Source organism: Cololabis saira, chromosome 1 (assembly GCF_033807715.1).
Source record: "Cololabis saira isolate AMF1-May2022 chromosome 1, fColSai1.1, whole genome shotgun sequence".
In the NCBI taxonomy this organism is placed as follows: domain Eukaryota; kingdom Metazoa; phylum Chordata; class Actinopteri; order Beloniformes; family Belonidae; genus Cololabis; species Cololabis saira.
Genome location: NC_084587.1, coordinates 35,751,372 through 35,765,740, shown reverse-complemented (window position 1 = coordinate 35,765,740; position 14,369 = coordinate 35,751,372).

Here is a 14,369-nt window from a genome sequence, read left to right as displayed (position 1 = left end):
CATCGCATACCTTGTTCGACTGCTTGTCCCACTCACGGTTGCAGCTCCTCTTTTAATAGATACAGGCAGACCAGGGTTACATATCCGTACCGAATATGAGGCCTCCACACCAGAGGCCAGCCTGTCGGCCTTGGTGTTTAATGTATAGGATGTTCTCAATGCGTAGCGCTCCAATAAACAAATGTCCAAACAATAAGTCCAGTCGGGAGGCATTCCTGTTTATTAATTAAACTTATTTTTTCATTTTTATTTCTCTTTTGTCCATAAAATAAGGCCAGTATATTAATTTGATACTGTTCTGTGATTTTAAAATAAAGTTGTGCTGTGCTGGTGGTATGCTACCATAGGCTACGGTATAACCGTGTGATCCCCACCTTCCACACACCGTCTTAATTAGTGAGCACACCTGTACATATATCTTCCTGAAACACCATGTGACTACCACCCAGTGCAACACACCCTCAAGTGGATACATAAAGACTAGACAAATAAATAAGATGAACAAACCTCAACTAAAGTGACTATAAATGGCTCCTACAATTACTCTCACCGACATCAGTGTCGACACCCCTCTTCTGCATCCTGTTTTATAGGATGCTGAAATAATATTTCTCTGGGATAAATATTATATCCACCTTTTCTTTTCATTTTGTCAATAATCTTACTACTTTTAACTGGGTTAAGGACAACCTTCACATTATAAGAAACCCGTTCTTAAGTGACACTTTGTGGTTTTCCATCATAGATCAAGTTAACAGATATGGTTTTTATATCCCCCAAACTATAAGAAAACTTACTTTAGTACGTACAGGTTTGGTTGTTCTGGTCTTGTATTTGTTCCTGTATGTTTTAGATCAGGGGTCAGCAAGTAAGTTTGGCCTCGGGCCAAATGTCGGAGCAACTGAATGGCGGGCCAGAACATCACATCAATCAGGCCAAACATGGTTTTTTTTCTACTAAACAAAACTTTTTTCCCCTTATCTATAGGCTACTAGTATTATTATACTATTATATCTTGTACAAAAAAGTAATTTAAGAAAGTCATTAGTTTAAATAAAGTAACTTGAATTTGCTACAGACTGTAATTAGTGTGTTATTACTGCTTTAGCGCTACTCTGTGGCTGCGTTATGAAACCGCTTATAAGTAACTTGGTGATAATAATATTATTTTCTGTCAAGCTACTAACAAATGCAGTCCTTTAAAATACACAGAACGACATTAAACACATGAAAAACCCATGACGCACCTACGAACAGTAGCACAGGGGACAGTCGGTACGTGCACACGGAGCAGCAGGCTCTCTGTGTCTCCTGAAGCGAGTGAGAGGATATGTAAATGAGGCAGATTTTCCGACGTATTATTACACATATAATGGACGTTTTACTATTTAAAAGACCAACAGCAAAACTCAAGGTAAGTTATCAGTTGTCTGTCTTACCATATCAACAGCTTCAGGAGTTTTGCCGGGAGTCTGTGCCTACGTCACTCCTGAATATTGGTGTGCACCTCTAATTAAGGCCCCCCTATGCTACAGGTGACAGAGAACTATACAGAATTGTGTGCGTCAGGAATCATGAAGATCTACTTTTATTATATTTTATCTTTTCTAAATAAAGGCTATGAATTCTCTATGAAATTGTCGTTTTTGTGATAGTAAATAATAATTAAAAAAAAAAAAAATTATTTATCAGATTTTCAATGTCAGCTGGCGGGCCAGATATTATTGGAGACGGGCCAATTTTGGCCCGCGGGCCGCCAGTTGCCGACCACTGTTTTAGATTATGTATGTATCATGTACAAAATAAACTATCAAGAAGCATCTCAGTAATCAATAAGGCAAAACATATTCTGGACCATAAATAACTCCACATTCTCTATTGTTCACTGGTTTTACCATATTTAAATTGCTGTGCGGAGGTTTTGGGCGATACAGTACTTATAAATGTACACTACAATCACTATCAATGCTGCAAAAATGAGCCATAAGGATCATTCATAATGCCGGTTACAAGGATAACACAAATTCACTCTTCTTAAAATCCAAAACAAATTTACTGATCTGGTTCACTTTCAAACAGCACAAACTATGTACAAAGCAAAAAACAACATGCTTCCTGGAAATATTTAAAAATTCTTTTTTAACAGAGATGGGGATTATAATTTGAGGGGGGAGAACAATTTAACATCTTTGTGTCCGCACAACACTAAATACTCCATATGTGGAGTGAAGTTGTGGAACAGTTTGGGTACGGAGCTCAAGCAACGTCCAAGCATGACCCAGTTCAAACAGCGGTACAAAAAGATGGTTTTCACAGGGTACAGGGAGGATGAAGGGCTTTGACTATCACCAGCTGTATCCACAGATCATTTAGTCACTTGTTTACTTACATTATTTATTTTCTTTGTTTGTAAATATGTACATATGTAATGTTAATATGTAACTATGTATATTCATGAGGTGTTGGTACACAATATATGCAGTAGTTTGTGAATATGTGTTAAGACAGGATATTGAAATCAACTGAGGATTGTTAATTACTGAGAAGGGAGAAGGGGTAGGATTACATAAGCACATGCTTCTTTCTACTGCTTTTCGGACACTGTATTTCGACCATACGGCGCGCCGTGTGGAAAGGCGCACCCTCAGTTTTGTGTGTCATTTCTGTATTTAAAACACACACACATGGCGCACCTAACAAAAAGGCGCCGTCTACACACACATGGAGCGCCGCCTTACAACAACACACACACGCGGGCCGCACAACACACACACAGACAAGCATACAAGTGTGCGTATTTAAAAATAGAGCGGGAGCAAAACTTAGTTTGATTGTACTTTATTTAAGTTATTACATTAATCAGTTGTCAGGACTCAGCATGTCGGGCTTCATCCAGCCTGATTGCGCTGAGACCGAGAGAACCGCTCAGCGCTGCGACGGGCACGAGCCAGGCGTGCTGCTCTCTGGCCATGCTGAGCAGCCGAGTCACTTTCCGATGCTTTTGCGAAAACTCGAACAACAGTCCAGCCCAACAGTCCAGCCCAGCACACACGTCAGCCCACGCATCTACAATCCATCAACAGTAAACGACGGAGCCCGTCGACCGAGCAGCAGCTGACCGCCCAGCCCGTGGGGTTGGGCGGCCGGTCGGTAAAACATTGTTTTATTTATTTTTTGTTGTTTTGACTATTTTGACTTGTGTGTTGTTTTTATGTTTTCTCATGTTTTCGGAATAAAGCTTTCATTCGTTCGTTCGTTCGTTCGTTCGTTCGTTCGTTCGTTCGTTCGTTCGTTCGTTCGTTCGTTCGTTCGTTCGTTCGTTCGTTCGTTCGTTCGTTCGTTCGTTCGTTCGTTCGTTCGTTCGTTCGTTCGTTCGTTCGTTCGTTCGTTCAATCTTTCTTTCATTCATTCATTCATTCATTCATTCATTCATTCATTCATTCATGAACCTTAAGGTAGCAGACAACAACAGATCTGATACCCACCTGAAATTCTTCAGTGAAGCTGTGCATGAGCCAGAGCATGTGAGCGGAGTGGAGCGGCGAGAATTTCCGCTCCTCGCTCACAAAGGTTGTCACCGCTCTGCTCCTCCCTCAAAGTCGCAAAACGCCGCTCCAGCCATAACCGCTCCGCGCTCCAGTAACACTGCACCCCACTCCGCTCCACGCTCCGCTCCACGCTCCGCTCCACGCTCCGCTCCACGCACCGCTCCAAAAATGTTTGCATGCATATAAAATGCACATTTTACCTGAAGCCTTAGATCTAACCAGAGGTGGACGAGAGAGAGAGAGAGTGAGAGAGAGAGGGAGAGAGAGAGAGAGAGAGAGACTCAGCAAAATTACGTTCCTTGCAGCCAGTCACGGAGCCGAGAGAGGAACAATTACGCAGAGCCGACATACGTCAGCTCATACATATACATATAAGTCCAAAAAATAGATATTTACTGACAAGAAAAAATAAGAAAATAATTTCACCTAACGGAATTAGCTGGTTTAATACACTTTTGTTTATTAACCTTTCCCGAAACAATTTTTCATTCACTGTTCTCCTCCTATTTTTATACTTTCAATGTCTAAAAGAAAGGGGGAAAGATTTGGTGTTTTCTTTCCAAAACCGAATAACATCTGCGTCGGGGTTCTGCCGGGGGGAGGAGAGGTACATTTCCAACGGAGGGGTAACGGAGCGAAACTGGAGCGGGATTACGCCCCGCTCCACCCGAATCATCCTAGAAAAAAAAACTCCCGCTCTGCGCTCCTTTCAAAATTCGCCGCTCCGCTCTGCGCTCACTCACGCTCCGCGCTCGCTCACGCTCAGCTCCGCTCACATGCTCTGGCATGAGCATGGGTTTCCTCTAAGGTGGTGATATTTCATTGTGATATATATCTATCTATTTATCTTTTTACTGATTTAAATATGCCTGGAGTTGGCTGCTGATTGACCTTTCAAAGCAAGGCCTGTAATCTATCCTCACCTGCCCTTGATTTTTGGTCATTCAACTTTATTGGACTCTGCTTCAGCTTTTAAACCCACAAGAAATGTACATTGTATCATGACAAGAACAGGTCAATTAAGATGCTTTTATTTTTTAAACCAGTTAGTAGAACAAAACTGCTTTGCTTTTGTTTCATTTTATTTATCACACAAATTAAAATATGAGTAACTTTTGTTTCTTAAAACAGGTCTAAGAAAAGCTTCAATTATCATTTGTTCCATTATATAACTTGTACAATCATGTTTTATTGTCAGAGTGAGAGGAGATCACAGAGGAGAAAATGTGGGGATAGCTGAATTAATGTTCTCAGTTCGTGGAACTGACATTAACAGCTTCATTGCAGGGAAAAGCGTACACAATAAGCGGTGAGTAAAACCTCATTGTGAAAGCTTAAATATTTTATTATTTTTTCCTTGAAATACCTACCATAAGCTATTGTTATACCGGACAATATCCTCAACAAAAATTCTACTCACCACAATGAAATGAAACAACAATAAAGGTTTTTACAATTTCATTCACGTCATTCACTCCTATCCTTGAACCGCCACCCCCTCCTTGAACCGCCACCCCTCCTTGAACCGCCACCTTACTGTGGTGGAGGGGTTTGTGTCCCCGAGTGATCCTAGGAGCTATGTTGTCGGGGGCATTACGCCCCTGGTAGGGTCTCCCATGGCAAACAGATCCTAGGTTACGGGCCGGACTAAGAGTGGTTCAAGCCTATCATGAGGAGGAAGACAGCAAGACAGCAAGGACCGTAATGTCGCCCGGATCGGCGTCACCGGAGCCCCTCCCTGGAGCCAGGCCTGGGGTTGGGGCTCGTAGGTGAGCGCTTGGTGGCCGGGTCTTTGCCCGTGGGACACGGCCGGGCTCAGCCCGAAATGGCGACGTGGGCCCGCCTTCCCGTAGGCCCACCACCCGCAGGACGGGCCGTGAGAGGCTGGTGCAATGTGGGCTGGGTAGCAGTCGTGTCGGGGTGCCTCGACGACCCAATCCCTGGACCAAAACCCTCGCAGTGGGGACATGGAATGTCACCTCGCTGGGGGGGAAGGAGCCGGAGCTTGTGCGTGAGGTTGAGAGATACCGACTAGAGATAGTCGGGCTCACACATAGCTTGGGCTCTGGAACCCAGCTCCTTGAAGGGGGCTGGACCCTCCACTACTCTGGAGTTGCCCAGGGTGAAAGGCGGCGTGCTGGTGTGGGCTTGGTTATAGCCCCCCAGCTCAGCCGCCATGTGTTGGAGTTTACCCTGGTGAATGAGAGGGTCGCTTCCCTGCGCCTTCGGGTCGGGAAAAGGTCTCTCACTGTTGTTTGTGCCTGCGGGCCGAACAGCAGTGCGGAGTACCCGGCCTTCTTGGGGTCCCTGGGAAGGGTACTGGATAGTGCTCCAACTGGGGACTCCATTGTTCTACTGGGGGACTTCAACGCTCACGTGGGCAATGACAGTGATACCTGGAGAGGCGTGATTGGGAGGAACGGCCTCCCTGATCTGGACCCGAGCGGTGTTTTGTTGTTGGACTTCTGTGCTAGTCACGGTTTGTCCATAACGAACACCATGTTCAGGCATAAGGGTGTCCATCAGTGCACGTGGCACCAGGACACCCTAGGCCGGAGGTCAATGATCGACTTTGTTGTCGTTTCATCTGACCTTCGGCCGCATGTCTTGGACACTCGGGTGAAGAGAGGGGCTGAGCTGTCAACTGATCACCACCTGGTGGTGAGTTGGATGCGCTGGCAGAGGAGGAGCCTGGACAGACCGGGCAGACCCAAACGGATTGTGAGGGTCTGTTGGAAACGTCTGGCTGAGCCCTCTGTCAGGGACATCTTCAACTCTCACCTCCGAGAGAACTTCTCTCAGATCCTGGGGGAGGCGGGGGACATTGAGTCCGAGTGGACCATGTTCTCTGCCTCCATTGTCGACGCGGCGGCTCGAAGTTGTGGTCGCAAGGTCTCCGGTGCCTGTCGTGGCGGCAATCCTAGAACCCGGTGGTCGACACCGGAAGTACAGGATGCCGTCAGACTGAAGAAGGAGTCCTACCGGGCTATGTTGGCCTGTGGGACTCCTGACGCAGTAGATAGGTACCGGCAGGCCAAGCGAGCCGCGGCTCAGGCGGTCCTGGAGGCACAAACCTGGGTCTGGGAGGAGTTCGGTGAGGCCATGGAGGAAGACTTTCGATCGGCCTAGAGAAAATTCTGGCGGATCGTTCGCCCCCTCAGAAGGGGGAAGCAGTACTCTGCCGGCAGTAGTATAGTGTGGGTGGGGAGCTGTTGACTTCGACTGGGGGACATCGTCGGACGGTGGAAGGAATACTTCGAGGATCTCCTCAACCCGACTGACATGCCTTCCACTGAGGAAGCAGAGAGTGGGGACTCTGGGGCGTGCTCATCCCTCACCCAAGCCAAGGTCACTGAGGTGGTTTGTAAGCTCCTCAGTGGCACCGGGGTGGATGAGATTCGCCCTGAGTACCTCAAGTCTCTGGATGTCGTAGGGCTGTCTTGGTTGACACGCCTCTGCGACATTGCATGCAGGAAGGGGAGAGTACCGCTGGAGTGGCAAACCGGGGTGGTGGTCCCTCTTTTTAAAAAGGGGGACCGGAGAGTGTGTTCCAACTATAGGGGGATCACACTTCTCAGCCTCCCCGGGAAAGTCTACGCCAGGGTACTGGAGAGGAGAATACGGCCGATATTTGAACCTCGGATTCAGGAGGAACAATGCGGTTTTCATCCCGGTCGTGGAACACTGGACCAGCTCTATACCCTCCGCAGGGTGCTCGAGGGTTCATGGGAATTTGCCCAACCAGTCTACATGTGTTTTGTGGATCTGGAGAAGGCATTTGACCATGTCCCTCGTGCCATTCTGTGGGGGGTGCTCAGTGAGTATGGAGTCCGGGGCCCTCTATTAAGGGCTGTCCGGTCTCTGTATGATCGAAGCAGGAGTCTGGTTCGCATTGCCGGCAGTAGATCAGACTTGTTCCCGGTGCATGTTGGACTCCGGCAGGGCTGCCCTTTGTCACCGGTCCTGTTCATAATTTTTATGGACAGGATTTCTAGGCGCAGCCAGGGGCCGGAGGGGATCTGGTTTGGGAACCTCAGGATTTCATCTCTGCTTTTTGCAGATGATTTTGTCCTGTTGGCTTCATCGGACCGGGACCTTCAGCATGTGCTGGGGCGGTTTGAGGCCGAGTGCGACGCGGCAGGGATGAGAATCAGCACCTCCAAAACTGAGGCCATGGTTCTCCACCGGGAAAGGGTGGTGTGCCTTCTCCGGGTGGGTGGAGAATCCTGCCTCAGGTGGAGGAGTTCAAGTATCTCAGGGTCTTGTTCACGGGTGAGGGAACGATGGAGCGGGAGATTGACAGACGGATCGGTGCAGCGTCCGCAGTTATGCGGTCGATGTACCGGACCGTCGTGGTGAAGAAGGAGCTGAGTCGAAAGGCGAAGGTCTCGATTTACCGGTCAATCTACGCACCTACCCTCACCTATGGTCATGAACTTTGGCTAGTGACCGAAAGGACGAGATCGTGGATACAAGCGGCCGAGATGAGTTTCCTCCGCAGGGTGGCTGGACGCTCCCTTAGAGATAGGGTGAGGAGTTCGGTCACCCGGGAGGAGCTCGGAGTCGAGCCGCTGCTCCTTCACATTGAGAGGAGTCAGCTGAGGTGGCTTGGGCATCTGTACCGGATCCTCCTGGACGCCTCCCTAGGGAGGTGTTCCAGGCATGTCCCTCCGGGAGGAGACCCCGGGGAAGACCCAGGACACGCTGGAGAAACTATGTCTCTCGGCTGGCCTGGGAACGCCTCCGACTCCCCTCGGAAGAGCTGGAGGAAGTGTCTGGGGTGAAGGAAGTCTGAGTCTTTGTTTAAGGGGGTCTGTTATAGTTCGGCCAGTCCTCTCCTCGGCTCACCATAAAACTGCTGTTGTCTTATGAACTGTTTTTACCAAATAAAGTCTATATTTTGTCTATAACGTGGTTGAGGGTTTGTGTGTTCTCAGGTCTCCGACACAGCACAGGACCATACCGGTTAATAAAAGGTGGTGGCAGCAGCCTTTTCAGCCTGCTCAGTGTTACCTAATGGTTATCCGTAGATAAAAGGTTTATTACAGTATCGTATCGTTATCGTGACCTCAATATCGTGTATCGTACCGTATCGTGAGATTAGTGTATCGTTACACCCCTAGTCGGTAATGACCTTTATTATTCACGCCAGTCTTTAAAAGTTTATACAGTGGCAGGGTGAAAAGTCTTGGCTCACAGTGATCTTCTGCGAGATCAGAGAAGGAGTGAGCCTGGTGAAGCTGACTGAAGGCAAAGCCAACAACTGGTGGATTACCTAGCTGGCGAAACTCGTGGTCGAAGACAGAAGGCTGAGGTAATATCCAGGGCAGAGACGGGACAGGAGAGGTCGGCAACAGGTGATCAGTCCAGGGAAGAAAACGTTGGAGAGGCATAAAACAAGAACAATCTGGCACTGAAGCGGAGACAGGAGCAGACTTAAATGCAGCAAGGCCTGCCACAGGTGTGGAGAATTGGCCTGATGAGGACGCGTGGTGAAAGTAGGGGTATTTAGAAATGCAGAGCAACGCATGTTTGCAACTAACAAAACAAAGTTCTTCAAGAAAAGAGCAGCCTTCCTACAGTAAAACATGGTGGAGGTTTTGTGATACTGCTGAGTTGCTTTTACTGGTACTAGAGATGCTAATTGTGATAAAAAACAAATAAAATCATATGCATGGAAAAGATTACTCAGCGTTTAAGATGAAGATATTGGCTTTTTTTCACAGGACATTACTTCCAAGTACATATGCAAAATTGTAAAAGAATAACTGAAAGATAAAAGATATTTTTAAATAGTTAGGCAATGATTCCAGAAAGCCTTTGGGGTAAACGTTAATGTACCATTGCAAAAAATTAATAAATAAATAAAACTCACTCCTGCAAACTTAAAAGGGTTTGAACAGGTCACAGCAGACGAGTAGCACAAACTATCAGAGCACAGGTGAAAGAAACTTCTTTGCAGGTTTTATGGTTTCTGTATGTACAGAATTATCGTTCACACTTTTAGTCCAGTCAGTAACACGTTTTTGGAACATTGGCGTTTAATATTTACTGCTCTTTACCTTACTGAAGTCAAATATTTGTCTCAGTTTAGGCTCTTTTCTTGGAATGGTTGCACTGATGTTTTGACATGGTGCATCATGTGTTGTTGTTGTGTTTATCAACACCTTCAACATGGATTCACCTGTGGTGTAAAGTGCTATCAAACATAATTACAAGGTGTCTCTCTGGTACACAGCACAGGCCACAACTTTAGTGTTTGTCTTTCTGTTAATGTATCACCAAAGGAAATCCAGAGTTTATCATCAGTTTCTTATGCTTGAGCAGACTGCAGATGTTAAAAACTTTTATCAAAATTATTACTATAAAAATCAATGAAAGAATTTTTATTCAATATTTTAACAGCGTCAGTTGTTTGACTGTTTTAATTCATACACGCTGTATTTAAACAGATAATATTTCATTTATGTATTTCACGTTAACAACTCAGCTTGCAGATTGCTTTATTTTTTTTAGTCCAGATACAAAAGCGCTGACATCCCAGATTAATTCAGTAAATTTGTTGCTTTGTGATGAGCGTTCTTAGTAATGAACAACATCAGGCTGCTGTTGTTTGCTCAAAAGCAGGAATCTGTTCAAGCAGCAGCACAAATATGAGAACCAGACCCGATCTGGTCTGATTGCAGCGTTGCCAGAAATCCACCTTTTGTGACCTGTAGCAGCTTTGTACAATCTACCTGAATTTAAAATCAGGAAATCATTTGATAAGTGTATAAAACAGAACAATAGAAGCATGTTTTTTTTTTCTAAACAAAAATTAAATAGAAAACTTATGGGCAATTATAATAATGAACATCATCCTCAGATGAAGGCTGTTATGAATAAATTCAATTCATCATTAATTCCTTGTGTCTGAATCGTTTTATGACAAATTGTTCAATAATGGACTTCAGTCCCAAAGCCCATCACTGTCATGCTGCTGCCATCTGTCGATGATGATGAGGTCCAGCTGATACAACAATCCATCACAGCATCCACCTCCTCTTTGGTTCAAACGCTATGAAGTCAAACATGCACAAATTAGCCGTCAGTGGTTTTTTCCTCGGTTGAAGCGATTGTGTGGATTATCAGACACTAGAGGGCGATGTTAGAAAAGCCTCTCAGCTCCTGAATGCCTTTACCCCCTCCTTTTGTAAATACGTCCTAGTTAGGGCACATTATATACTGTATGTATTTGTGCAACAATAACACAAAATATGTAACAAGACTTTTAAAAACAACCTTCCTCAAGCCTCCTTTGCTTAGATGATTCATGCTTGTGTTATTTAGTTATTTGTGTTGCATCCACTCAAATTAATGTTTTTGGTCACTTATATTTTCTATTTTATGAAAAATAATCAGGATGCATGTAGCACCTTTGTAACATCTTCTATACAAAGCACTTTACAATGTTTCTAATTTGGCCACTCATATAAACACTTTGTTGTCTTGTGATCTCCATTTTGGCGAAAAATGTGGTAGAAAATTAATTATATTAAAAAAAAGAAAGATTGGAATAGATTAGCATGTTTCTCCCTCTACACTGTATAACAGCATTAAATGAGTCAAGGAATATGCAGGAATTTCAGGGAGTCAAGAGCCTAAAAGAGCCATCTATTACCTCTGATCCATCATAAGAACCTTAAAAGAACCATCAATCATCAGTACTTGATATAAACACACAAGCGAGGTATGTAGCACTTGACAAAGGAAAACTTTGTCACGTGCTCCAATACAGAGCTACTGGCACAAATGGTTCTTACCAATTTACCATGCAAAAAAAAAAAGACGCTTTAACTCAATCAAGAATGTGTGTTGACCTCTTTGGGCTCTGAGCTCAGCATTGTTACCTGTAATTGGGCTCAATGAGATTTTAGAAGAATATTCATTTGTATTTTCATAGACCTTTGTGGCTTTTTCAATAAGTCGATTTAAAACCCACACATTTCAATGATTGTCTGAAGGCCTGTTTTGCACAGATCCCTGTGAACCTGCTCAAATATTGTATTCTAGTCTTATCAACCACAGAGGCAACTTTAAGAGCGCCCGTGCATCACAGGCTATCTGGGAGCGAGGCCCTCAGTTACAGTTTTGAGGGAGCACTCTCCTGTTTTGTCTCAAAATTTCTTGGTTTGCTGTGTGATCCATTTTTTTCCCCAAAGGTTTTGAGTAGTGTTCATTTTTGACGAAACTGAAAAGAAAATTTGATAATAAATTTACATATGGCTGGAAAAGAAAAAGCAGGGGTTGTTCCAATTTGAGAAGTAAAGAAAAGCCCAGGGTGATTCTTACATTTACTGTTGCCTTTTTTCATTTCAGACTGCATGCAATCAATATACATTTTTAGATTATCTTTTCTTTGACCTTATTCAGTTTCTTTGTTAATTTGGATCCATTATTTTATTTCAGTCAACATTGAAACATTTGATTCCACTAATTTAAAGCTACTATTGAGTTTAAGACGGGTGACTATAACCACAATTTGGTAGAAAAAGCGTTATCCATGAAAGTCTGAGTTTTGAAGAAGCAAGGATGGACCAAGGGATGTTCAGTTTATCAATAAATAATTTGAGAGAAATATTGAAACAGTTCCAAAACTGTTTCTTAAAGACAGATTGCAGGGATGTGCACACGTGTCTCTCTCTGCTGTTCAGACTATACATTTGGAAGAATGTCAGGGACAAAGACTAAACAGAACACCTGTGATCTCTGATCCCTCAGATGGCATACAACCACACTAGCAACAAATAAAAAACTTTGTCAAGCATAGCAGTGCCGAATAACATCCATAAGTGCCACTAAAGACTTTTCTGTGCACAAAAGAAACAAAGAAACCAAAAAAAACCAACAACTTATGTTAACTGTTTTCAGAGGCCATGTTGATGTCCCTGGCATCAGATGTGTCTGGGATGGAGCTTCACAGAGTGGAAATGTGCTTCGTGGTCAGATGAGTCGATGCTTCTTCATGAGCAACAAAACCAGTGCTGGCAGCCGGCCCCTCTCACTGTGAGGAAGAACCCTCCTTCTTCCCACAGAAAAGTGAGGCTCCACTTTGATGTTACCCCCTCCCCTCAAAGAAAAGGTCAAAATAATAAATGTAGGTCACATTTATGGGTGTGTGGAAGCGGGTGGTGGTATTGTTCAACATTGAGTCTTGGTCGAGTGATCCCCAAAAGAGTAGCGTTGTGAACTCTTACAGTGAGGCGTGGGCAAAGAAAGAAAAAAAAAGACAGCTGTGGTCGTCTTTGCGTGAAAAGGTTGATCTAAACCTAAAGACAAGCCCAGCTCCTTCACTCATTCAATCACACACCTCTCTGTATATTCTCTCTCGAACTCACACGTGTCAAAATTCAAAATATCTAATGCATTCCTTTGAGACATAATATACTCAGATTATTTGAGATAGATAATCCCCTTACCCATTCATCTGATACACCACAGAAAGCCCTGGGAGGACCTCTTCCTTGTTGCAATACACGCTCAAGATTTGAGAGTAAAATACCCGAGAAATACGCAGATGTTTCGGCCTTTGAAGACTCATCAGGTCATCTAGGGCAGGAAATTAGTGTTATTAGATTAAAGGTTACTCAGCTAAACCACACACGCAAGCCTTTAAAAGCCTGTTCATCCAGTTATACAGCCCCAAATATGTCTTTTAAGTCCTAGTGTGGATAAAAAAAACAAACAGAAAAAAAAAACATTGGGTGAATTGAAGTCTGTGGAACAATAGTGTAAAAATACACACAATAGAAAGTTACAGTTAAACTACAAAGTAACTAAATTGCTATTTCGGGGGTGCGGGGGTCAGATAGAAGATCATAATTTTAACTCTAGACAGCTTTATAATGTTCTAGTTTTAATGTTTAGCATATAGAAGGTGTCTTCATTTGATTGTAACTGCTTGTAAAAAGAATTGTAGATGATTACACACTATCTTAAGATTCATGTGACATGTTCTTTAAGAGAATTTATCAAATGTTTATTGAATTCTTCGAAAATAAATAAATAAAGGTGTCCTGCACTTTTACTGGTGCCAGAAGTTGAATGAACATCATTTCCATTTTGGAGAACTGTAAAGATATTTACAAATACTTCCGATAGATCAATTCTTAAAAACCTAATCCTATACTTAATGTTCAGATATTGACCAGAACTCTTTCTGTCACGGACAGAGCACCCTGCCATACGGCCTGACTTGATGACAAATATTGAATCAGTGATCAATTTCCTGATCACCCACACAAAATTAAGTTTGTTGCTTTACATGAATACATCTAGTTTTGAACTTAATCTGCATTTGTTCAAAAAACAAGACATTGTGCATTATGCAGGCGACTTTTTCGCATGAGATTTTTATGTAGATCAAGAAAGACTAGTCTTTTTATAAACTACTACATTTTTAGTATGTACAAAATGCATTTGCAAGTAAAGTCAACTTAATTTTTTTTCTTTTTTTTCTCTTTTTCCTTTTTTCTTTCTTTTCCTTTTTTCCCTTTTTTTCTTTTTTCTTTTTTTTTCCTTTTTTTTCTTTTTAAAGTCGAATTAATTTTGATAAATAAAGTAAACTTAACACAAAGTTGACTGTACTTGCAAAATGTATTATTTACATACATAAAATTAAGTAGTTTATACAAAGACTAGTCTTTCTGGATCTACATAATAATCTCATGCAAAAAGTTGACTTATTTTTTTTTAAGTAGATCAAGCACAATATTTGTATCAGTGTATGCTGTGCATGCTGCCATACCCTCTATGGTGTGTGTGCGTGTGTGTGTGTGTGTG